Source organism: Oncorhynchus masou, chromosome 13 (assembly GCF_036934945.1).
Source record: "Oncorhynchus masou masou isolate Uvic2021 chromosome 13, UVic_Omas_1.1, whole genome shotgun sequence".
Taxonomy (NCBI): domain Eukaryota; kingdom Metazoa; phylum Chordata; class Actinopteri; order Salmoniformes; family Salmonidae; genus Oncorhynchus; species Oncorhynchus masou.
This window is the reverse complement of record NC_088224.1, coordinates 67,439,501-67,464,985: the sequence shown is the minus strand read 5'-3', so window position 1 is coordinate 67,464,985 and position 25,485 is coordinate 67,439,501. Positions and strand designations below refer to the sequence as shown.

The 25,485-nt window shown below is 44.3% G+C and overlaps 1 pseudogene; it reads right to left on the bottom strand.

The window, feature by feature from the left end:
- Nucleotides 1-3,476: 3,476 nt before the first annotated feature.
- Nucleotides 3,477-25,485, bottom strand: part of LOC135553404 (S-adenosyl-L-methionine-dependent tRNA 4-demethylwyosine synthase TYW1-like) — a 68,348-nt pseudogene continuing 46,339 nt past the window's right edge.

Here is a 25,485-nt window from a genome sequence, read left to right as displayed (position 1 = left end):
ACAGAGTTACACATGGAGTAAAACAAACATACAGTCAATAATACAGTAGAATCAAGTCTATATACGATGTCAGCAAGTGAGGTGAGATGAGGGAGGTAAACGCAAAAAAAGGCCATGGAGACAAAGTAAATACAATATAGCAAGTAAAACACTGGAATGGTAGATTTGCAGTGGAAGAATGTGCAAAGTAGAAATAAAAATAATGGGGTGCAAAGGAGCAAAATAAATAAATAAAAAATAAATACAGTAGGGAAAGAGGTAGTTGTTTGGGCTAAATTATAGATGGGCTATGTACAGGTGCAGTAATCTGTGAGCTGCTCTGACAGCTGGTGCTTAAAGCTAAGTGAGGGAGATAAGTGTTTCCAGTTTCATAGATTTTTGTAGTTCGTTCCAGTCATTGGCAGCAGAGAACTGGAAGGAGAGGCGGCCAAAGAAATAATTGGTTTTGGGGGTGACCAGAGAGATATACCTGCTGGAGCACATGCTACAGGTGGGTGATGCTATGGTGACCAGCGAGCTGAGATAAGGGGGGACTTTACCTAGCAGGGTCTTGTAGATAACATGGAGCCAGTGGGTTTGGCGACGAGTATGAAGCGAGGGCCAGCCAACGAGAGTGTACAGGTCGCAATGGTGGGTAGTATATGGGGCTTTGTTGACAAAACGGATGGCACTGTGATAGACTGCATCCAATTTGTTGAGTAGGGTATTGGAGGCTATTTTGTAAATGACATCGCCAAAGTCGAGGATTGGTAGGATGGTCAGTTTTACAAGGGTATGTTTGGCAGCATGAGTGAAGGATGCTTTGTTGCGAAATAGGAAGCCAATTCTAGATTTAACTTTGGATTGGAGATGTTTGATGTGGGTCTGGAAGGAGAGTTTACAGTCTAACAAGACACCTAGGTATTTGTAGTTGAGGTGTTGAAAGGGGTTGCATTGTATGCCACATTGCCTTCTCCCAAACCCTGATCTCAGAAGAATCTCTAGCTGTGCAAAAGCCATGGCCACTAGGCTGTGTCATAATAAGTACTTTCCCATATCAAGTAGGTCCCAATTGTCTGTCCCATGGTGGTGAAAATAGGGCAACTTTTACATGTTCCACTCAGTTACCTCCCTCTGCCCAGCTAATGGAAATCATTTTTATAGTTTGTCACTGCGCTGCGACCAGCTCCTCTAAGAACTAGGATATACACTGAAATTGACACAATCCTCAGAAATGCAGGCATTTCTAGACACTTCAGTAACTTTAGGTATGGTGGATAGTTGGATATAACTGTAACCATGAGTGTAAAAATGTAAAATAATCCACTTATGTGCTCTCCATTTTAGCTATTAGGAAACTATCCGAACCATCAGCCCTATCTAGCCATGGTTATATTAACCATGAGCAGCGCCTAATATTTTAATGCTGTACTCTCAATATAGTGATTCTGCAAATATAAACAGTGCATCACAGTGCAGCACACACAAGCTCCAAATAATGCCTGCATTAACCTGGCATAAACTCAAAATATATTAATAATTCCTGAATATTTTCTTCCAAAGAGCGAAAATTGAGGTTGGCTATTATATCAGCGCATGCAGCATGGCATAAATGTTGATGAATGTGTCTGTGTTGGAAATCCCTGGAGTTTGTCCTCTCTAAATGCCCAGACACAGGTTGATTAGAGTGGGAGTGGTAATGCACTATAAACTCGGGTTTATAGTCAACCTTGACATCTGCACAACAATAATGTAATTCCTAAAGGGGACTATTTTCTTAACTCCTAAACTGTATGGAGGATTCCTCAGTTCCAAATCCATAAATTTACTCTGTCCCTTGACACAATAGCTTCCGCCTTAGATCCATACATTTACTCTGTGGCTTGATGCTATGACTAAACACAATTGAAATATCTTTGCAGGTAACCTTGGCTCTCACTGATTGGCCGAACGATCCATTTCAACAGTGTTGCCATCAGACCTGATGATGCAGCCTGCCTGGCACCGTGTCCGATGGCCAATATCTCATTGTGCCGTTGGATTGGCAAGAAGATCTTGTGTCGGCATCTCTAAATAATCTCTGGAATAACATATCTCCTCAGCTGTTGTCAGGTGTTTTGGGAGGGATCCACAGCTCCTGCCTCCTTGACATGATAATGGCTGACCCTGGCTGTGACCTCACTTTCGGGGGGTGTCTCAGGGGGAATGGGATATTTAAAAAAACAAACATTGTATTTCCAATTCACACATGCGTATAATACACACTTGTACGTGTGAAACAGGACAAATATAAATACACAACAAATGATTGTATTATTATGCACACAAACACACTCAGCACACATGAGATGAGCCTTCTGAGTCAGCTGGTGGAGAGATTGAGCTGAGAGCTAACAGAAGGTGTGAGAAGTATGGTGGATTTTCATTAACACATGTGTGTGTGTGTGTGTGGATGAGGAGAGCAGGTGATCACAGCTTCCCCATAGCAGGAGGTGAAGAAGCGAAGTTCAAGGAGAGAAGCAGATGTTGAACTGACTGAGCTGTAATAATTGCTGAGAGAGTGAATGATGGGAGGAGCACCGGAGTCAGTGTGTGTCTGTAAATCCTAAACCCAGGACACAGCGTTGGATCAAAGTGTGTGACAAACAGTTACAAATGTAACTTATCAGGCCGAAGCATGCTCCCGGTTTTGAAATGAGAGGGGTGTGGGGTTTTTTGAGAGGGGAAGGAGGGCCCCTCCCATTCTGACAGCCTTGTTTAGAGTTTACAGGAGATATAGTGGCCTATCTTGCATAACTTCCTCTTCACATCGTCCTCCTCTCCTCCAGGGGAGGTGAGTCTAAAGGAGAAGATGCGATAAAGAGCAGGAGAAAGGAGCCATCGTATTGTACCTTTAGCATCAGACAAATACTGTACTGCCAAAGGAAGAGATTAGGTAATAGAATATAATAGACTAGAAATTATGCTTCAATGTTGGTGGTATAAATGTCTTATAGCACATTGATGAGAAAATTACCTGTGTGCTTTTCTTTGCTTTGAGGATGTTTCATTTTGGAGTTTAAAGCCTAACAGCACAGCTGTGAGAAGTAAATATGAGGAGATTTTACAGGTTCAACAGTTTACCCCCAAGTTCCTGAGTCTATTGAACTAAACTGCATCATGCCTCACGGATATTGCAGTGAATTGCAGTTGTATGATGTTGTTAAGCATCCCATTCAAGGGATGAATGGAAACACCCAGAAAATATCAATGGGAAAATATCAATGATCGCATCTAGAAGACCAACTGAAAAAGGCATACAGAGGGCCTCCCGAGTGGCGCAGCGGTCTAAGGCACTGCATCGCGTTCGATGGGTAAGGGGAGGGTTTGGCCGGCTTGGATGTCTTTGTCTCATCGGGCTCTAACGACTCCATGTGCCGGCCGGGCACATGCACATTGACTTTGGTCGCCAGCTGTACAGTGTTTCTTCCGACACATTGGTGTGGCTGGCTTCTGGGTTAAGTGGGCAGTGTGTCAAGAAGCAGTGCGGCTTGGTGGTTGTGTTTCAGAGCATGCATGGCTCTCTTCGCCTCTGAGACCCTCCGGGAGTTGCAGCGATGGGACAAGACTAACTACCAATTGGATATCACGAAATTGGGGAGAAAGGGGTAAAAAGAAATACCCTAAAAAAATCTAAAAATGCATGAAGAAGACAAACCAACTATCCAAACCACATGCTGGCCAGACAAGGCTGCTCAAAAAAAAACAATTCAATGTAACCTTTATTTAAACTAGGCAAGTCAGTTAAGAACAAATTCTTATTTACAATTACAGCTTACAGGTGAACAGTGGGTTAACTGCCTTGTTCAGGGGCAGAACGACAGATTAACACCTTGTCAGCTCGGGGATTTGATCCAGCAACCTTTCGGTTACGGCACAACGCTCTGACCACTAGGCAACCTGTGGCCTCAAGAGTCCGGGTTCTTACATGGGTTCATTTTTAGTTCACTTCAAATCAAGGCGACCTTTGTCTAGCTTTCAGTCTTTTCCTTCAAGTCTCTACGCTTAGGTCACTGAGACAATGGCAATCTCCACAGCACTACAAAGAACAAAGCTTAAGCTTGCAATATGTAACTTTTTGGGGGACATGACAAAATGTACATAGAAATGCGAGTTATAGATCTGTGATTGTCATTGAAAGCAAGTCTAAGAAGTGTTAGATCTGTTCAATGTGCGCTATTTCTATGCTTCCCATTCTTAAGTTTTGTATCTTTTGAGGTTTTGTAGACCAGCTTCAAACAGCTGAAAATACTATATTTTTGTTTACTGAAAGGATATTTCACAGCGGTTTATATTCTGCAATGATTCTCTACACTATACATTGCCTAATTTCTTGTTTGTGACAAACAAGCAAACTATTAGAATTTTAGCAACCAGGAAATGGCGTAGCGATCTCCTTTAAGAGTATTGAATTAAATAACAGCAGGGGCCCCAGACCAGCGTGTGTCACTATGACAACTGCAGATGGATCAAATGATGATGGTGGTGCAACAAGGGAACGGCTCAGCCTTCCTCCTCCCATCACATTAATACTTTATCAGCCTAATTACTACGCCAGGGTCAATGTACTGTACTGTAGTGAGTCTTCAGATGAATTACACACACACTGTATGTGTCCCAATTGGAACCCTATTCCCTATATAGTGAACTAAGGCACCTGAACCAAAACATTAGGCCCTACAATATAAAGGGAATAGGGTGCCACTTGGGATACATGTGGTGGGAGATCACTCAACAATGACTAATGGTACAGCGTTTGGCGTGCGGCGAGATTAATCTGGGATGTCATGAAAAAGCCATCAGATCGGACTCAGTTGTTCAGATAATTCCCTTTTTATATTATACATCAGCCATTTTCTCTTAGCACTTCAGTTCTTATGAAGGACATATCTAAACAGGGCCAGCTGCCCGTTATCAGAGGAGGATAAACCCCGTCACTAAATTGAGTCGGAAGAAGACGTGCAGCAAAAAAATGCAGATAATTAGGTATGACATGCTCAGACTTCATTAAACCTGTATTCATTGGGAGTTTCGCCATTACATTGTCATTAAATATTCTTTATTGTCATACTGCAGGGAATATAAGGGGGAGCTGTATTGTATTTCTGAGGTATTTAACCATATGTTGTGTGTTTTCTATGCCCCCTATATGAGTTAATTTGCAGTAGAGTCAGTCAGTGATTGGTTTGCTTTCACACAAACATCGTAATGAGGAGAGCAAATGTAAGTCTGGTCATTAAGTGGTTCTACGCCCTATATACATAACATAGCACTGTCAGAGAGAGGAAGAGGGGGAAAGAGAAAGACAAACAAGGCAAATGAGGCGAGGATAGAGCCAAAGAGGGTTTTCCAATAAATGACTTGACTGCACTCCACAAGGAGCTCTGAATTCTAGATATTGTTGTTTTTATAGCTCCTGCCATGGAACAAGAATGAGGATGGAGGAATGGAGGGGGCAGAGATGGATTGGATGGAAGAGTCACCACCTACCTCGACCTCAATGAAGTCAAGTTGTCCCAGCGAGCTCTGAGTAGGCCTTCAGTTTGTCTACAGTCCACGTCTTCACCAGAGTCAGTTTGTACACTATCCTCTGTCGAGAGACTTCCTAACCTCCTGCCAAATATATGAACATAGAGACACATATTTCCCTCAGATTACACAGACCCACAAAGAATTTGAAAATAAACCCAATTTTGATAAACTCCCATATATATTGGGTGAAATACCAGTGTGCCATCACAGCAGCAAGATGTGTGACCTATTGCCACAAGAAAAGGGCAACCAGCGTAAAACAAACACATTTGTAAATACAACCCATATTTATTTGACTTCCCTTTTGTACTTTAACTATTTGCACATAATATGACATTTGAAATGTCTTTATTATTTTGGAACTTGTGAGTGTACATTGTTTATTTCACTTTTGTTTATTATCTACTTCACTTGCTTTGGCAATGTTAACATATGTTTTCCATGCCAATAAAGCCCTTAAATTGAATTGAAACAATTGAGAGAGAGAGAGAGAGAGAGAGAGAGAGAGAGAGAGAGAGAGAGAGAAAGAGGGTGGGGGGAGGAGAGGGAGAGAGGGAGTTGCACAACTGAATGCATTCAACTAAAATGTGTCTTCTGCATTTTACCCTACCCCTCTGACTCAGTGGGGGGCTGCCTTAATCAACATCCACGTCATCATCACCCGGGGAGTAGTTGTTGTTGGAGGTTAACTGCCTTGCTCAGAGGCAGAACAACAGATTTTTACCTTGTTGGCTCATGGATTCGATCCAACACCCTTTCAGTTACTGGTCCAACACTCCTACCCACCAGGCTACCTGCCGCCCCATAGCCGATTGACCTTTAGAATGTAATCACCGTTAATTATAAACACAGCACAGTAAAATACATGCTCAATTGAGAGTGCCAGAATTGGGACGTATAAAATAATTAATAAATGTATTAATGTCACTCGTCTCTATCCAGATTGTGATGATGCTTCATGCCTCACCCCCATCTGTCTGTCGTGATCGAGGGAGAGTGAGACATGATGCATCCACAAGCTGCACATTTAGAATGTCATTTTGTCGTAAATGCTGTGCAGAGTTTTTTTGAATTGTTACGTTTTTCGAAAGATCTCCACGATTTTGTACACTGCTAAGGTGTTTCCCGAGCTGTTATCCCATATCTGTAGGGTATAATGACATGAAAAACCACCCATGGAACTGTCTGTAAGAGGCCCCTCTATCATTCTCATTCCTGTCGTTTTACGGCTGTCAAACAGGTCAACCCACAGGTGAACCTTCATCACGGTCATCGCCCATAACACCTGTCATCCAGGGGCGAGATACCACCTGCTGAGGTCCCCTGGCAATCTGTTAACCTGTGACGGTCAGGAACACACCAACAGGAAATGGAATAGGGGTCAAAATAAATAGGCTAACCCCCATTCCCTGACAAAGGAATGGTTCTCCCCGGATTAACTGCCTCATATTTCACATCTATACTAAGCACACTATACTTCACACTGCCTTTTTTCTCAAAGTAAATAGGTGAGGGGAGAAAAGGTTGGAGCTAGCAGAAAGACTAAGTAAATGGCGATGGGAGAGAAGAAAAGAATGGGAACTGGGTACACACTCCTCCCCTGTTACTATACTTCTCTCTCTCTCTCTCTCACTCCATTTCTCTCTCGCTACCCTTATCCTCTTCTCAGAGAGAGGGAGAAGTGGTGGCTCTGGCCCTTTTCAGCTCAGTGGGGTATGGATAATTGGGCCATGGTGCCAGGGAGGAAGGCAGGGAGGTGAGATATTTGCAGCCACTTCCCCTCCAAAGCCAACAGAGCAGCCACAGCACAGCTCCATCAGTCCCTCAGCACAGGGATCAGGCCAGGTTGGAAAGCAGAGCAGAGAGAAAGAGGGAACAGTCAGAATGAGAGAAGAGAATATCAGGGGAGAGGAGAGCTTAGCAACCAGGGATGGGGGTGGAGCCCACCATGAGAGGAAGCTATGAGCCACACAGAGATGGGATCACTATGGCCTAACTCACTACCTCTGTTAGTGTCTCTGCCTGTTCCCTAGAGAGGCTGTTCAAGACTGACAGGCAGGCACACCTGTTTTTTGGTAATATTTTGAGTCTGGTCGGCAGACAGGTGCTTTGTCTATTACTGATAGTTTGTATATATATATATATATATATATATATATATATCGTATATTATGTAGATATACTGTATATAGAATCGTAGGAATGCAGACAAAAAATATGTCTGCAACTACCTTGTTCTTCAGAAGCAACCTTCTTGTAAGCATCCCATACCTATACACCATGTAAAAGGATACATTGACAACCCCTTCTTCAGCCATCCTTTACTGTATATACCATGTATATCCACCAATATTGCACCATCCATCACCAGAATGTACAGATCTACATCACAAGTCACTGGGCCAGGGAAGGTGAGAAGGAGAGCTAGAGAAAGAAAGAGAGACAGAGACAGATTGAGACCTCACTACTCCTAGACAAGAAACTTGGCTGGTCTATCCTACTAGCTGTAGAAAACGAACCAGGCAGAACCGAATAAAAACCACTGTGTACAGGTACTAACGCTAAGTGATAATAAGTAAACAACAGCTTATACAGTCTACCAGTAATTTGTTCACTTGACAATAAAAAAAAACGCTAACCACGACTATTCCTGGTGCATAGTGAATGTTTTTCTGCCATGAAATTTGTTTTATTAAGTGTTAAAAACATTCATAGGTAGTGGATAACGATGAGTTACTCGAATGCAGAGTAAATCACTTCGATAACTGGTGAAACGCCTGACACAGACGGCAATTACAGCAATCCATTTGGCTGCATTTACCACCAGATTTACAGTGAAAAGGGGTTCACACATGAAGCTGTAATAACCTGTCCATTGTCTAGAGTAGACTGTGCCTCAGAGGGGGGGAAGCTGGCAGGTTGATTGTAGCCAGGAAGTGAAGACATTTTACAGCCCACATCTATGTTCAAGGTTGTTATGCTACGAGGCCACTGAGTGCAGTTCTTCTTCCACTGCTTTCTAGAAAAGGGCTAATGAAGGAGATTGAAATTAGATACGCTGTTAGAGGGAGTGTGTGTGTGTGTGTGCATTCACACTGTTAGAAGCTTTGAAAGATACACAGATGCATTGGGTATTCTTATAATACTGGGTAAATCAGGCTACCCTGAAAGGATAGGAGGGGAGAGTTGGGGAGGAGACTCATTTTCTAGTTACCACCTTCACCGTAGCAACTTCATGTTGTCATATAAATTCTCCAAAGAAAGAACACATCCACAGTGTCTGAAAAGACTTATAGGAGTGGTACTCTACATTTCCTATTATTCCTCACGTCACTTCTTGGAATTCATTCATTGGGTGACTCAGTCAGAGAAACACAAAAATATGGGGGGAATGAGTGTCTATGTGTACGTGTGTGCGTGTGTATGTGTGTGGAGAAGGAGAGAATGTTGTGTTGAATGGCTGTGTCTGTCAGACAGTGAGCAAGTCTGTAATAAAAGGCATGATTAAATATAAATAGTTCTTCTACGGAACGTCACCATTGATGAAAGCATTGGAGTTCCAACTATTCTATTCAGATGGAAAACATGTGCTGCAAGCAGACTCAAGGTCCTCTTCTTAGAAGTTAGAACAAAAATTCCCCCTCTTCTACTTCTCCAGTGCATCGCAGGGCAGAGTGAACTTCGTGAACTGTTTTCAATCAGGATGGCAGACAATGTTTCTCTTCCACTCTGATATGGCAGCAAATGATAGCGGACAGAACTTTCTCAAAATATTAAGTCTCTCTCTTTGAAACATTTCACAGGGAATATAAGTCTTGGGAGAATAAGAGAGGGTTACTGTAAAACTCAACTCATAAAACAGCCTACATCTGTAGTTCCTTGCATTTTCCAGAGGGTACAATGAAATGAAGACGGTTTCAATTCCAGACTTTGCCAGTGACTTGCATTTGCAGAGATTCGTTTGGGGGTCACTGTTCATTAAATCAGTCCCAGAGTTGAGTTGAGGTTCCTCAAGAAGCTGAGAAGCTATCTGGCAACAACAAACCATAAAAACCGTCTTGGAATGGATTACAAAGAAACACAGAGATTCCCATTCCACTGATGTGTCGTTGACCATCTAAAAAAGCTGGAGTAGAAAGCTGCAGAGACAACTGTCATTATTTGTCACTCAAAGTTCCCCAATGAGGTAAACAGACCTTTCCTACTTTCGTATTGATATTTCTCTAATTTCAAGCACAGGGAAATATATGACAATGAATGGAACCACATTACACTTCAGTGCTCCTGGTACTGTATACCATTATATTCAGGAGGAAATAGACATTTCCACTAACCTCAGCCACAATAAAGGATCAGCATACTGATGTATGAACGTATATTATCATCACACTGTACCATACCTCTCCAACCATCCAGCAAAGTGACATTGCGATGTCTGTGAATGTGAATTTCAGAATTGACATATACACTGACAAAAATATAAACGCAATATGTAAAGTGTTGGTCCTATGTTTCATGACCTGAAATAAAACATCCCAGAAATGTTCCATGTGCACAAAAAGTTTATTTATCTCAAATTTTGGGTACAAATATGTATATACAAATATATATATCTGTTAGTGAGCATTTCTACTTAGCCAAGATAATCCATCCATCTGACAGGTCTGGCATTTCAAGAAGCTGATTAAACAGAATGATAATTACACAGGTTCAATAAAAGGCCACTCTAAAATGTGCAGTTTTGTCACACAACACAATGCCGGGCAATTTTCATGCAGACTGCATGTCCACCAGAGCTGTTGCCAGACAATTGAATGTTCATTTCTCTACCACAAGCTGCCTTCAACATAGTTTTTAGAGAATTTGGCATTATGTCCAACCGACCTCACAACAGCAAACCTAGTGTAACCATGCCAGCCCAGGACCTCCACATCTGGCTTCTTCACCTGCGGGATCGTCTGAAGGGCATGGAGAGTTTCTGAGAAGTATTTCTGTCTGTAATCAAGCCCTTGTGGGGAAAACCCCATTCTGATTTGCTGGGTCTGGCTCCCCAGTGGTTGGGCATGGCTGCCAAGTGACGGGGCCCACCCACCCACCCCTGCCCAGTCATGTGGAATCCATAGATTAGGACCAAATGTAATTATTTCAATTGACTGATTTCCTTATATAAACTGTAACTCAGTAAAATCTTTGAAATTGTTGCATGTTGCGTTTATATTTTTGTTGAATAGAAATCACAGTATAGCATATTCATGTTATGCCAGCCAGTATGTAAAGCTAGTGATACTTCTCATAGAGGGGACAGGGAGAGTGCTACTGTATTCCCTCTCTGCTTTGATTGGTAAAAGAAAACTCCCAGGATGCACTGCTCTCCTTGAGAGTGAAAATATAAGGCATCAGAAGGTGTCCATCATCGCCAACCACTCTTATCTGTTTGGAGTTTATTTTTTAACTCTCCTGGCTTTTAATTTTGAATTGTGGAGATGAGAATTCTCTATTTGCCTCAACAAATTAGGATACTTTCCATGGATAATGAGAATGATCATGCTATTGGACAGATTTTAATTTTCAACCAAACTCCTATAGTCATTGGCATGCATTGGCAAGACAGCAAACAGATCTGGAACCAGGCTAGTCACAGTATAAAACAGCAACATGACTCACATGCAAGGGAAAAAACGGCAACTTACCTACGCATCAAATTAGTCTTTGTTCCCCAATGAACATCGGTTGTATTACAATGTTATAAAGGTGGAAAATTGCCATTCATTGATATCTGCTAGTGGTGTGAAGCCAATTACCGTATAATTGAAGCGCAACAGGCAGATAATGAACGAGGCTCAATGCTACAATTCATTTGGATAATAAACAGGCTATAATATTGAATCCCTGATGTGAGGACACAATAGCAGTCACTCAGCTAATAGAAACAGTACTTATCAGGGCTTTTCTATAACAATGATGTTGATGTTTGGATGAACATTCAGTAAAAATTAAGGGGAGGGTGTGGTTGACTTAACACCAACTTAGTCAATTAGTTTTGAGGGGCTGGGGTTGGAGCACTGAGCCTGTCCAAACTGGCTACTAGTATTTATAAAATGAACAAGTTGCTTTCCATTCCCATTCCCAGCATGGTTCCAACAACTGTTGTGGTGTTGTATCCAGGCCAGCACAGTGTAGTACAGCTTACCTTGGCTCGGTTTATCTTAGTAGTGTTAGAACGAAGGGTACTAGAGGTACTCACCTTTTCACCCAGAGCCTTGAGGCTGTCTAGAAACCTCGGCCAGAAGTCGTTGAAGAGCAGCCGGTCGATCTTTTTCAGACTGCCCTTGGTGCCGGCACCCACACTCACATACAGCTTGGTCACCGGTACCAGACTCTTGGAGGGGAAGAGGTCAGAGAGGAATAGGATACGGTGATGAGAGCGAGAGAGGGGGAGGGAATGGGGAGACAGGGAGAGAAAGAGAACAAGGGGATAGTGAGAGAGATCACAGTGAGAGAGAGCGAGAGAGAAACCAGTGTGGGACACAGCAGGCGAGAAACATTTTGGTTTGCACCGCCTCGCTCTTCCTCTCTTCCTTGAGTTTGGCAGAATGCCAAGACGATTTTGCACCGCAACATGTTAACCGGTGAATGTTACTGGAGACTCCAATAATGCCACAGGATTGGGTTCTCTCTCCAGAGAGATCAATTAAATGTATTTATAATGCCCTTTTTACACCAGTAGTTATCACGAAATGCTTATACAGAAACCGAACCTAAAAACCCCAGAGAGCAAGCAATGCAGATGTATAAACACGGTGGCTAAGGAAATCTCTCGAAAGGCAGGAACCTAGGAAGAAACTTCGAGTGGAACCAGGCTGAGGGGTGACCAGTCTGCTTCTGGCTCTGCCAGTTGGAGATTATAAGAGTACATGGCCATTAAGGCCAGATCATTCTTCAAGATGTTCAAACATTCATAGATGACCAGCAGGGTCAAATAATAATCACAGTGGTTATATAAGGTGCAGCAGGTTAACACCTCAGGAGGAAATGTCAGTTGGCTTTACATAGCCAAACATTCCAAGGTAAAAACAGCAGGTCCAGGACAAGGCAGAACAGCAGAAACTGGAACAGCAGCACAACAAGGTAGCAAGTCTGGTGAGCAGGTCAGTAGCCCCATCCAAAGTTACTCCCGGACAGGGCTGAGTATAGCCCACAAAGATATATAGCCCACCACCGTACGAGCCCGAGGACAGAAAGGATGGGAGAGCGGGAGCAAGCCAATGACTCAGTCCCCGTAATAGGGTCAGAGGTAGAGTATTGCAGTGGAGAGAGGTGAGCCGGCCAGGCAGAGACAGCAAGGGTGGTTCCGTCACTCCAGTGCCTTGCCGTTCACCTTCGCACCCCTGGTCAAGACTACACTCAATCATAGGGCCTACTGAAGAGATGAGTCTTCAGTAAAGACTTAAAGGTTTAGACCGAGTCTACATCTCACATAGATTGGCAGACCATTCCATACATATTTTACTCTACAGGAGAAAGCCCTGCCTCCAGCTGTTTGCTTAGAAATTCTAGGAACAATAAGGAGGCCTGCGTCTTGTGACTGTAGTGTGCGTGTAGGTATGTATGGAAGGACCAAAAGCATGGATTAGCTTTACTGCATAAATCTTGGACAAAAAGTTTCAGATTTTTGCAATGTTACGAAGATGGAAAAAGGCTACTCTTTAAATATTTTTGATATGTTCCTCAAAAGAGAGATCAGGGTCCAGAGTAACAACAAGGTCCTTCACAGTTTTATTTGAAACTACTGTACATCCATCGAGATTCCGAATGACATCACCAAGAGGTAGTATATATAGTGAAAACAATGGAACCTTGAGGATCACCAAAACTTACCATTGATTTGTCAGAGGACAAACCATCCACAGAGACGAACTGATATATTTCCGACAGATAAGACCTAAACCAGGCAAGAACTTGACCGCGTAGACCAGGCTTGGACAATTATTTTCCATGAGGGCCACATTAGAATATATTTTTCCATCGCGGGCCAGAATTATATATCATGTGTATGACTGTGTTGACAGATATATCTACTGTAAATCACGTCCAAATACGCTAATTATTTTACTTTTTTAACATGCACAGAAATAATGTTCCCTCCATGTGTCACACCCTGACCGTAGTTCCTTTTTTATGTCTCTATTTTGGTTTGGTCGGGGCGTGAGTTGGGGTGGGCATTCTGTTGTTTTTCTGTTTTCTTTTCTATGCGTTTGGCCTGGTATGGTTCCCAATCAGAGGCAGCTGTCTAGCGTTGTCTCTGATTGAGAACCATACTTAGGTAGCCTTTTCCCACCTGGTGTTTGTGGGTAGTTGTTTCCTGTTTTCACCTTTCAGGACTGTTTCGGTTTTAATTTCTTACATTCACTTGGTTATTTTGTATGTTCGTGTTCTGTTCTAATAAATAATCATGGACACTTACCACGCTGCATTTTGGTCCGATCCTTCCTACTCCTCATCCGATGAAGACAAAGATTGTTACACCATGTTCTCCTTTTGATAGGTATTTTCATTATTAAACATGCAATGACCTCAGAGGGAAAAGTACACTTTGCATTCAGCACCACGGACAGAACTCTTGTTAACGGGTATGCACAAAAACACAAAGAGAGAGCTCAACATTACATTTAAACTACTCAATCAGTGTGAGGAGTGAAGTCTCTAATGGGCATTGACTAGAGCAGTGAAGTCAGGTAATTGTTTCTGACATCGCTATGCACAGGATTGCTGAAAGGTGAGTCAGTAAGAGATGATCTGTTCCTTGACTTGTTTTATTTCTCTATCACTGAAAATGTCTTCACATACATTGGTTGACCCAAACAGTACAAACATCTTCTGAGCATGACTCCTAATCTTTGGAAAGTTTTGTTCATCGAGAGATGCATAGAACATCGTCAGTGACATTGGAGAACTATTCAAAACAACCACTGCATCAGACTGAAGACCGATAAGCTCAAGTTGCAGGTCAGTGGGAGCGTTATCCACATTGAAGGTGAAAGGAGAGGAAACCAACAGCATGTCATTTTGCAAAACAATGGAAACAACTCACCGTTCAAAGCACGCAGCAGCGTATACTTCTCCTGCTGGTCATCTGCTAGGGAACAGACTAGTAGTATCGGAAGGTGGGTGAGATTGTTGACTTCTACTTGGCGGGTCAGGAGGAGTAATATTTCCTTCAAGGCTTTGACAAGGCTGTACATCTGATGTGCAAAAAGGCTTTTGCCTTGTAGGTTGGAATTCAGTTCATTCATGAGGGCCATGATGCCATGACCTGTCCTGATTTGTCATAGAGGCGAGCTAAAAAACTTTAATGAGCAAGCCGTCCTTCATAAATTTGCCTCTGTAAAATGGTATAGAATCAACTTGATTCCCTCTGTCGAAGACACTTGGACCTATTTTTATTTATATTTTCAGGGATATTGTTAACACACCCCCATGAAGGAAATTAGAATTAAAAACAGGTTCAGCCCCCGTGACCTTACAGAGTTACTCCACCTCAAGAAATCGCATTTGGCGAAAGGCTCGGCACACGCATATTCAGGCTGACTGGCTCTCGGTCAGGCAAATGAGAAATAAGTGCACTCAGGCTATCCAGAAGGCCAAAGTTAGTTACTTAAAGGAGCAGTTCTCTCTCTGTGGGTCTAACACCAAGAAATTCTGGAAAACAGTTAAAGACCTGGAGAATAAACCCTCCTCCTCACAGCTGCCCATGTCCCTTAAAGTTGATGATGTGGTTGTTACTGACAATAAGCACATGGCTGAGCTCTTTAAATTCCTATTTGACTCAGCCTTGCCTCCTTGCCCGTCCAACATTTCCTCATCTCCCACCCCTTTTAATGTGACTATCCCCGATGCTTCTCCCTCTTTTTCCCCTGCTCTGCTATAAAGTTTCTCCCTGCAGGCAGTCACTGAGTCTGAGGTGCTGGAGGAGCTCCTGAAACTTGACCCCAAAAAAACATCTGTGTTAGATGTTTTAGACCTTTTCTTCTTTTAAGGTTGCTGCCCCTATCACCGCCAAGCCTCTCTCTCCTTTCTGGGGAGGTTCCCATTGCTTGGAAGGCAGCCACGGTTCATCCTTTATTTAAAGGGGGAGATCAAGCTGATCCTAACTGTTATAGGCCTATTTCTATGTTGCCCTGTTTATCAAAAGTGTTGGAAAAACTTGTCAATAATCAACTGACTGGCTTTCTTGATGTCTATAGTATTCTCTCTGGTATAGATGCAGAGCCTTGGTCTGACGCCATTTAAAGATAATTTACCACCTTCGCCGAGTGCGGTATCAGTTCTATGATGGGGTCTAAAACCAGACGGGAGGGTTTTGTATACATTATTCGTCTTCAGGAAGGCAGTGAGTTGCTGAGCAACAGCTTTTTCATTTTTTTTTAAAGGAATGAGAGATTCAATATAGGCCGATAGTTTTTTTATTTTCCGGGACAAGGTTTGGCTTTTTCAAGAGGCTTTATTACTGCCCCTTTTTAGTGAGTTTGGTACACGTCCGGAGGATAAGGAGACGTTTATTATGTTCAACATAAGAGAGCCAAGCAAAGGAAGTAGTTCTTTCAGCAGTGATTGAAAACACTTTGCTGGACACTGATATCTCTGCCATTTCAGGAGTGAGTGAGTGAGTGAGTGAGTGAGTGAGTGAGTGAGTGAGTGAGTGAGTGAGTGAGTGAGTGAGTGAGTGAGTGAGTGAGTGAGTGAGTGAGTGAGTGAGTGAGTGAGTGAGAATAAGAAGGATATAAAAAAGGAGAGAGCGCACCGTCGTTACTAGTATTCAGGTCTTTTTTGAGAGGGGAGGCTTGATTGCAATTGGCTGTAAACTGCCAGTAGAGCAGCAGGAGGAGGATGTAGCTACATGAGAAACAAAGGAAACAGACAATGTCAAAGAGGTTTAGTAGAGGTTGTAACCACTCAAACAACACTTTTCACTCCAAAAAATATCCCACAGTACAACCATAGTAATTACCCAGAGTGGCAAGGACACAGGCAATGGCAGAGTTCAATTAGCCAAATAAGCAACTGTTGGAAGATTTCACACACACTCACACACAACCTCCCCTTCCCTAAGTGAACACTTGCGTTTTCCAAACAAAGTCATGTCTGGGCATCTGGCTCGATAAATTCAGACAGCTTGTCTGTGGCTGTGGGTATTGTCGTGTGGTGCCATCACCCACTCTGACAGACCAGGGAGCAGGGACTATACTGTAAGTCAGGTCTCTGACAGACAAGGCAGGGCCACAACTATTGACACGATAGGATGACCTGGAAGGAACAAGCTGTCTGGTTGGGCATCTGCCTGGGAGGAATAATCTGTTTGGATGTGGTTCAAAGGTCAGAGGTTGCTTTGAAATCAAGGACCACAAAGGTAAATATGTGGGCATGAGTGTCAATGTTTACCTCTAAAACTGATACGTGACTTGAGGTCAACGCTTTGGCAATAACTTGGCAACTGAGGGACCTTAGTATTGTATTGGTAAGAAGTTACAAAAATCCCAATGCCATCAAAATAAAATGTCCTTAGTCTTGAGCCTCTGTGCCTGGGTGTCAATGTCACTTTAGATGACAACATTAACATAACACAAACGTGAGCAGAGTGTTACAGCACTGTAGGTAGCCGTAGCAAATAAAAATGCACTTACAATGCTGTGAAGTCTGCTTTTAACATGTTCAATCAAATGCCATTTCAGCTTTCTCATAAGAACGGAAGAGAAATGTTGTACAAACATTGGGGGGGGGGGGGGGGGGGGACGTTGTAGAAAAGTTATGGGGACGTTGTAGGAACATTGGGAGGTTGTTGAGTCAGAGACACAGGCAAGCAGAGCAGTCAGCGCCTCTCCAAGACTTCTCTAATCTGTTCAGCAGTCAGTTCCAAAGAGGTTTTAATTGTGTGTTGCCAAAGTGTTCTGTTCTGTCCTCAGAATGCTTAGCAGAGAAAAACAGTGTCTTCTACAGGGGAGAGAGACATTCTGGCACATGACAGCCCGCTTGGAGTTTGCCAAAAAGCACCTAAAGGACTCTTAGACCATGAGAAACAAGATTCTCTGGTATGATGAAACCAAGATTGAACTCTTTGGCCTGAATGCCAAACGTCAAGTCTGCAGAAAACCTGGCACCATCCCTATGGTAAAGCATGGTGATGGCGGCATCAAGCTGTGGGGAAGCTTTTCAACGACAGGGACTGAGAGACTGGTCAGGATCAAGGGAAAGATGAACGGAGCAAAGTACAGAAAGATCCTTGATGAAAACTTGCTCCAGAGTGCTCAGGACCTCAGACTGGGAAGACAGTTCACCTTCCAGTGGGACAACGACCCTAAGCACACAGCCAAGACAACACAGGAGTGGCTTTGGGACAAGTCTCTGAATGTCCTTGAGTGGCCTAGCCAGAGCCCGGACTTGAACCCGATCGAACATCTCTGGATAGACCAGAAAATATCTGTGCAGTGACACTCCCCATCCAACATGACAGAGCTTGAGAGGATCTACAGAGAAGAATGGGAGAGACTCCCCAAATACAGGTGTGCCAAGCTTGTAGTGTCATACCAAAGAAGACTCGAGGCTGTAATCTCTGCCAAAGGTGCTTCAACAAAGTACTGAGTAAAAGGTCTGAATACTTATGTAAATGTGATATTTATTTTATTCCATTTTTATACATTTGCAAACATTTCTTAAAACCCTGCTTTTGCTTTGTCATTATGGGGTATTTTGTGTAGATTGATGAGATTTGTTATTTATTTTTTATCCATTTAAGAACAATGTAACATAACCAAATGTGAAAAGGTCAAGGGGTCTGAATACTTTCCGAATTCACTGCACACTGCAGAACAGCACCAACTTGTCTGGGCAAGGAATCTGCAAGGTGACGAAAGCATTCCTCAGGGATGCCGGCCCATGTTGACTCCAAAGCGTTCCACAGTTGTGTCAAGTTGGCTGGATGTCCTTTGGGTGGTGGACAATTGTTGATACACAAGGGAAACTGTTGAGTGTGAAAACCCCAGCATCGTTGCATTTCTTGACACAAACTGGTGCGCCTGGCACCTACTACCATACCCTGTTCAAAGTTACTTACATATTTTGTCTTTCCCATTCACCCTCTCAATGGCTCACATACACAATCCAAGTCTCAATTGACTCCAGGCTTAAAAATCCTTCTTTAACCTGTTCCTCCCCTTCATCTTCACTTTGAAGTGGATTTAACATGTGACATCAATAAGGGATCATAGCTTTCACCTGGTCAGTCTAGGTCATGGAAAGAGCTGGTGTTCTTAATGTTTTGTACACTCAGTGTATAATGACTGTGTGTACTCAAGGACATGCAAGGTGAAGATGTATTGTTTTTACCTAAGGCACCATGCTGGTAAAAAGAGCGAGACGGAGATGATGCTAGGCTGACAGACAGTTGAAACTGTGATTTGCAATTCTGTTCAAGATTAAGGCTTTTCTATGACCTGGCTCGGCCCTGCCTTAGTCAGAAGCCTCAATGTGCTTCTGTGTTTGTATAGACTTCAAAAGAGAGAAGAGGTGACGATCAGAGCGAAAGAGCGCCGCCCAAACACACCCTAGAGAAAGGAACGGTTACAGTAAGAAAAGAAAGAAACGGATTATGTTTTTGTCAGGCCAAATTGCATTAGGACTGAAAGGGAGACATAAAGAAAGAAAGAGACAAAGCTGGAGAAGCCATCTCTCCTCTCCCTTAGGGTTGGGCCAACACAACTTCTCTTCACCTCCAACACCTTCAGTGGCACCCCCACCTGATCTCCTGGGGGAACTGTGCCTTGGTGGGGACCATGAAGCTAGAGAAGCCATCTCTCCTCTCCCTTAGGGTTGGGCCAACACAACTTCTCTTCACCTCCAACACCTTCAGTGGCACCCCCACCTGATCTCCTGGGGGAACTGTGCCTTGGGGACCATGAAGCTGGAGAAGCCATCTCTCCTCTCCCTTAGGGTTGGGCCAACACAACTTCTCTTCACCTCCAACACCTTCAGTGGCACCCCCACCTGATCTCCTGGGGGAACTGTGCCTTGGGGACCATGAAGCTAGAGAAGCCATCTCTCCTCTCCCTTAAGGTTGGGCCAACACAACTTCTCTTCACCTCCAACACCTTCAGTGGCACCCCCACCTGATCTCCTGGGGGAACTGTGCCTTGGTGGGGACCATGAAGCTAGAGAAGCCATCTCTCCTCTCCCTTAGGGTTGGGCCAACACAACTTCTCTTCACCTCCAACACCTTCAGTGGCACCCCCACCTGATCTCCTGGGGGAACTGTGCCTTGGGGACCATGAAGCTGGAGAAGCCATCTCTCCTCTCCCTTAGGGTTGGGCCAACACAACTTCTCTTCACCTCCAACACCTTCAGTGGCACCCCCACCTGATCTCCTGGGGGAACTGTGCCTTGGGGACCATGAAGCTGGAGAAGCCATCTCTCCTCTCCCTTAGGGTTGGGCCAACACAACTTCTCTTCACCTCCAACACCTTCAGTGGCACCCCCACCTGATCTCCTGGGGGAACTGTGCCTTGGTGGGGACCATGAAGCTAGAGAAGCCATCTCTCCTCTCCCTTAGGGTTGGGCCAACACAACTTCTCTTCACCTCCAACACCTTCAGTGGCACCCCCACCTGATCTCCTGGGGGAACTGTGCCTTGGGGACCATGAAGCTAGAGAAGCCATCTCTCCTCTCCCTTAAGGTTGGGCCAACACAACTTCTCTTCACCTCCAACACCTTCAGTGGCACCCCCACCTGATCTCCTGGGGGAACTGTGCCTTGGGGACCATGAAGCTAGAGAAGCCATCTCTCCTCTCCCTTAGGGTTGGGCCAACACAACTTCTCTTCACCTCCAACACCTTCAGTGGCACCCCCACCTGATCTCCTGGGGGAACTGTGCCTTGGGGACCATGAAGCTGGAGAAGCCATCTCTCCTCTCCCTTAGGGTTGGGCCAACACAACTTCTCTTCACCTCCAACACCTTCAGTGGCACCCCCACCTGATCTCCTGGGGGAACTGTGCCTTGGGGACCATGAAGCTAGAGAAGCCATCTCTCCTCTCCCTTAGGGTTGGGCCAACACAACTTCTCTTCACCTCCAACACCTTCAGTGGCACCCCCACCTGATCTCCTGGGGGAACTGTGCCTTGGGGACCATGAAGCTAGAGAAGCCATCTCTCCTCTCCCTTAGGGTTGGGCCAACACAACTTCTCTTCACCTCCAACACCTTCAGTGGCACCCCCACCTGATCTCCTGGGGGAACTGTGCCTTGGTGGGGACCATGAAGCTAGAGAAGCCATCTCTCCTCTCCCTTAAGGTTGGGCCAACACAACTTCTCTTCACCTCCAACACCTTCAGTGGCACCCCCACCTGATCTCCTGGGGGAACTGTGCCTTGGGGACCATGAAGCTAGAGAAGCCATCTCTCCTCTCCCTTAGGGTTGGGCCAACACAACTTCTCTTCACCTCCAACACCTTCAGTGGCACCCCCACCTGATCTCCTGGGGGAACTGTGCCTTGGGGACCATGAAGCTGGAGAAGCCATCTCTCCTCTCCCTTAGGGTTGGGCCAACACAACTTCTCTTCACCTCCAACACCTTCAGTGGCACCCCCACCTGATCTCCTGGGGGAACGGTGCCTTGGTGACCATGAAGCTGGAGAGCCTAATGACTACGGAAACCTTCCTCTGCCTGTGATGTACACTTGTTCACTCCCCCTCAACGATTTAAAGGGGAACATTATGTCTTATTATGAATAATAAAAGCAAGAAAGGGGTTATTTAGGGTTGTGTTCCCATTCCCCTTTAAAAGGAATGGACTGGTAGGAAGAAAATGGTGTGGGAAAATCAGAGAACAGTCAGGGAGAGAGATATACAAGAGAGAGAGAGAGGGGGGGGGAGAGATATACAAGAGAGAGAGAGAGAGAGAGAGAGGGAGAGAGATATACAAGTGAGAGAGAGAGAGAGAGAGGGGGGGGAGAGAGATATACGAGAGAGAGAGAGAGAGAGAGAGAGAGAGAGAGAGGGGAGAGAGATATACAAGAGAGAGAGAGAGTACATTGGAGCCATGCCAAGTCCCTCTCCTCTTCCAACTGGGAGGTCTCAGTCTCTTCAGCTACCACTGATCACTATGGATCTCCTGGCAGTGCCTAGACGTTGCTCACCTTGCCTAGAATCAACACACGCCACACTCAGTCAGTATATTTCTCCTTGCATGCACACACAAACACACCGATGCGCACACATACAGATGCACATGCCAAGCACTCTCACACAAGCCCGAAAAACTAACCAAAATTGATTTGAAAAGTAAACAGTAAAGTTTTCAAAATATTGATTTCATGCACTAATTGCATGACCCCCCAAAAAGTTATATGCTGTGGATCAATGCAGTACGAAACAACATCAACCTGAATAATGGCAGCAAGCGACAACAAATCCATATAATTATTTCCATTGATGAAGCCAGGTAAACGGATGCTGCCTCTGATACATTTGAAGGGTAAATCACATCACAGAACAGCTTCACACAGAGACATCAAACTGAAAAAGATAATTGTACATTCCCCCGGCCCTCATACAGGGCCCTTGGAGAAATCACACTTCAATTCAGTCATATCACCAGCCCAGGCTGACACACACACATTCCCCCCACAGGTCCCTCAGGCCTCATTATGTGTCTATTTTATTTATATTATGTGATGTGGAATCACATTACACTCCCACATGGGTCGCTGGCTGTCCTCTGGAAGGGCACTCATTCACTCTAAAGTGGATTGTTCATACAGTACTGTATCAATGCTGACATGGTGCTCCATTAAAAGTATCTATTCTAACGAGAACGATGGATAGCGGGACGGAGGAAGGGAAATGGTTATGAATCTGAGTATTAGTGTCTTGCAGGAATACATCCACATCATTGTCCTCTAAAGCTCTCTACAATAGAAATGTTTATACTCCAAGACCATTATCCCAAGGGGTTTAGTGATCAGATCCGACTATCCGGATTACATTTCCATCAGGAGTCCTCAGAGAGCCCCTAAGATTGACTTGACCTAATGTCAATCATTAACCCTGAACGTCTAATTGAAAAAAAACATCAAAAACCAAAACGGACTCCAAATGGCTTTATTCTGTGCCGACATCAAATTAAAACAGATCACCACCACTGATGAACGTGACAAGCAGCACTGAGCAAATCAGGAACTTTAGAGAGGAGTCACACACACACACACCTGCCAACAGCAACCCCCTGGTTCAACCACAAGCTCACTAATCAGCAATGCAACTCGGTTGGGTTCATTACAGTCCCAGTAGACATGTCGCTAACTACTCCAATCCAGATGTCCATCAAAGGGCTGAGTATGGGAAACAAATTGGAATGACATGTTCCTTTGACTGGATGGAATTGGCACTTCACGAAGAGAGAAACAGGGACACTTGAGTCATTCCTGGCTAAACTGACTGAATCAGTGCAGTCGACAGAGGGCAGGGAGAGAGAGCTCCGTTGATCCCAATGGGGAGGCATTTATATTGTTTTGTGATGGTCATGTGTGACACGTTTGGGTTATCCTAGAATAAATCATCAACTGCTATAGTCAAAGGCCATCTAATAAACCACTGAATAATGTAGTGAGAGGATGCTTTTTCAAATCAAATGATTTGTCACATGCGCAAAGTACAACAGTGAAATGCCTACTTACAAGCCCTTAACCAACAATGCAGTTTCAAGAAAATACCTATAGTACACTTGTTTTTTTTAAGAGATAAGCAGTAAATAACAATAGACGGGCTATATACAGGGGGTACCAGTACAGAGTCAATGTGCGGAGGCACCGGTGTATTGGTAATTGAGGTATAATATGTACATATAGGTAGAGTTATTAAAGTGACTATGCATAGATAATAACAGAGTAGCAGCAGAGTAAAAGAGGAAGGGAGGGGGCATGCAAATAGTCCGGGTTGCCATTGATCAGCTGTTCAGGAGTCGTATAACTTGGGGGTAGAAGCTGCTGTTGCAGTCAAGCCGAGTGTGCACATCATCCATTGATTACCTGTTCAGGAGTCTTATAACTTGGGGGTAGAAGCTGCTGTTGCAGTCAAGCCGAGTGTGCACATCATCCATTGATTACCTGTTCAGGAGTCTTATAACTTGGGGGTAGAAGCTGCTGTTGCAGTCAAGCCGAGTGTGCACATCATCCATTGATTACCTGTTCAGGAGTCTTATAACTTGGGGGTAGAAGCTGCTGTTGCAGTCAAGCCAAGTGTGCACATCATCCATTGATTACCTGTTCAGGAGTCTTATAACTTGGGGGTAGAAGCTGCTGTTGCAGTTAAGCCGAGTGTGCACATCATCCATTGATTACAAACTAAGATAGATGCCATGTTTTTCTCTTTACTAACTGCTGGAACTGTCATGGCCAACTGAGCTGTTGCTTTACAAAGCATAGACAGGTCAGAGACAGGCCCAGTGACAAGTGCGTCACACTCTGGGCCCGGTGAGGAGAGGTGTGACAGCGGCTGGACAGACAGGGTGCTGATGACTGAATCAGCCCAGAGCCTCACTGCACTTTTTGTGTCCGAAATTGTACCCTATTTCTTTATAGTGCACTACTTTTGACCAGGGCACTGTGTAGGAAATAGGGTACCATTTGGGACTCAACAACTATGATGACACTGCACTGTGGGGACCGAAGTGTCAGCCAAATATCCCCCAGGCCCAGCGTCTGTCTGTTAGCCTGACCAGGTCTGTGACACAGTTCTAGCGCTCATACAGCTCTGCTTCATTGAAGCATGTGTCGTGACTCTCAACTTGATGGTGAAGTATAGTCTCTTGAATCTAGATTAGGTATTGTGATGAGCTGTTAGGCCAACCTATTCCAGAATTGGTTGCAATTTTGTTTTCTGTTATAAGTGTAAACAAAGCCAAAGTGTTATTAAGGTTACCTGTCTACTGTCGGATCATCTTTTTTAGTGTGTGTGTGTGTGTTACTCAGCTCAACTGTCGGAACATGTTCTGGTGGTTCTCCACAGCCTCCAGTAGTATCTTCTCAGCATGTCCATCTTCCAGCGCCACTCTGTGCCCACCGGGTTAGTGTGGTGTCTGTCGGGACAGATAGACAAGATCAGAAAGGACAGCTCTGTCTGTTCACACACACACACTGCCCCAGACCTGGGCTCTCTGTCCCCAGTGGGCCAGGCTAAGTAACCAGACTGGTCTGGTGACCTCTTACATCGGCCTGCCATGACCATTTTAGTCCCTCTCAGATCACCTAAAGGGCACAAGCTAACAGAAGTTTACACAAATTCTTTTTAGACACTAGAGTTAAATAAAAGTACAGTAGGCACAAATGCAACAGGTGACAGTAAATATGGAAAACTATAATGTGAGGAAATCCACACACATCAGGAGCTCTGTATTCCACCTCACAGTTCACTAGACTAGAGAACATTCAGTCTACCCATCAGTTCTGGTGCCCCCTGCTGCTGAAGGACAGTAAGACAATACCTATGTGTCTGACAAGGTTCTGCTGTTGCCAATTGTCCCAGATAGGGACCTCAACTCAGACGGGACTATCACTACTGACAGCACCCCATTCGCCAGAGGCTTGAACTGGCAGAAACATTTTCACAAAGGAGTTTTATTATCTTCATATTTTCAAAGGTTAGCCTGGTTCCAGATCTATTTGTGTAGTCTTACATTAGGAGTTGTCTTCCGACAGCACACACAGATCAAGGACCAGGCTATTTTGAAGGTAACTTGAGGAGAAATATCTGCCCCCTCCAGCCACATCCAATGTCACGTCACGTAATTCAGCTTCTAACCTCTGTCCCTTTAATTAGCATGATCATTAATCACCCGCACGTTAATCATTAGCTGCCTCGTTAGCTTTTGGTTAGCTAAGCGATAGCATGGCCAT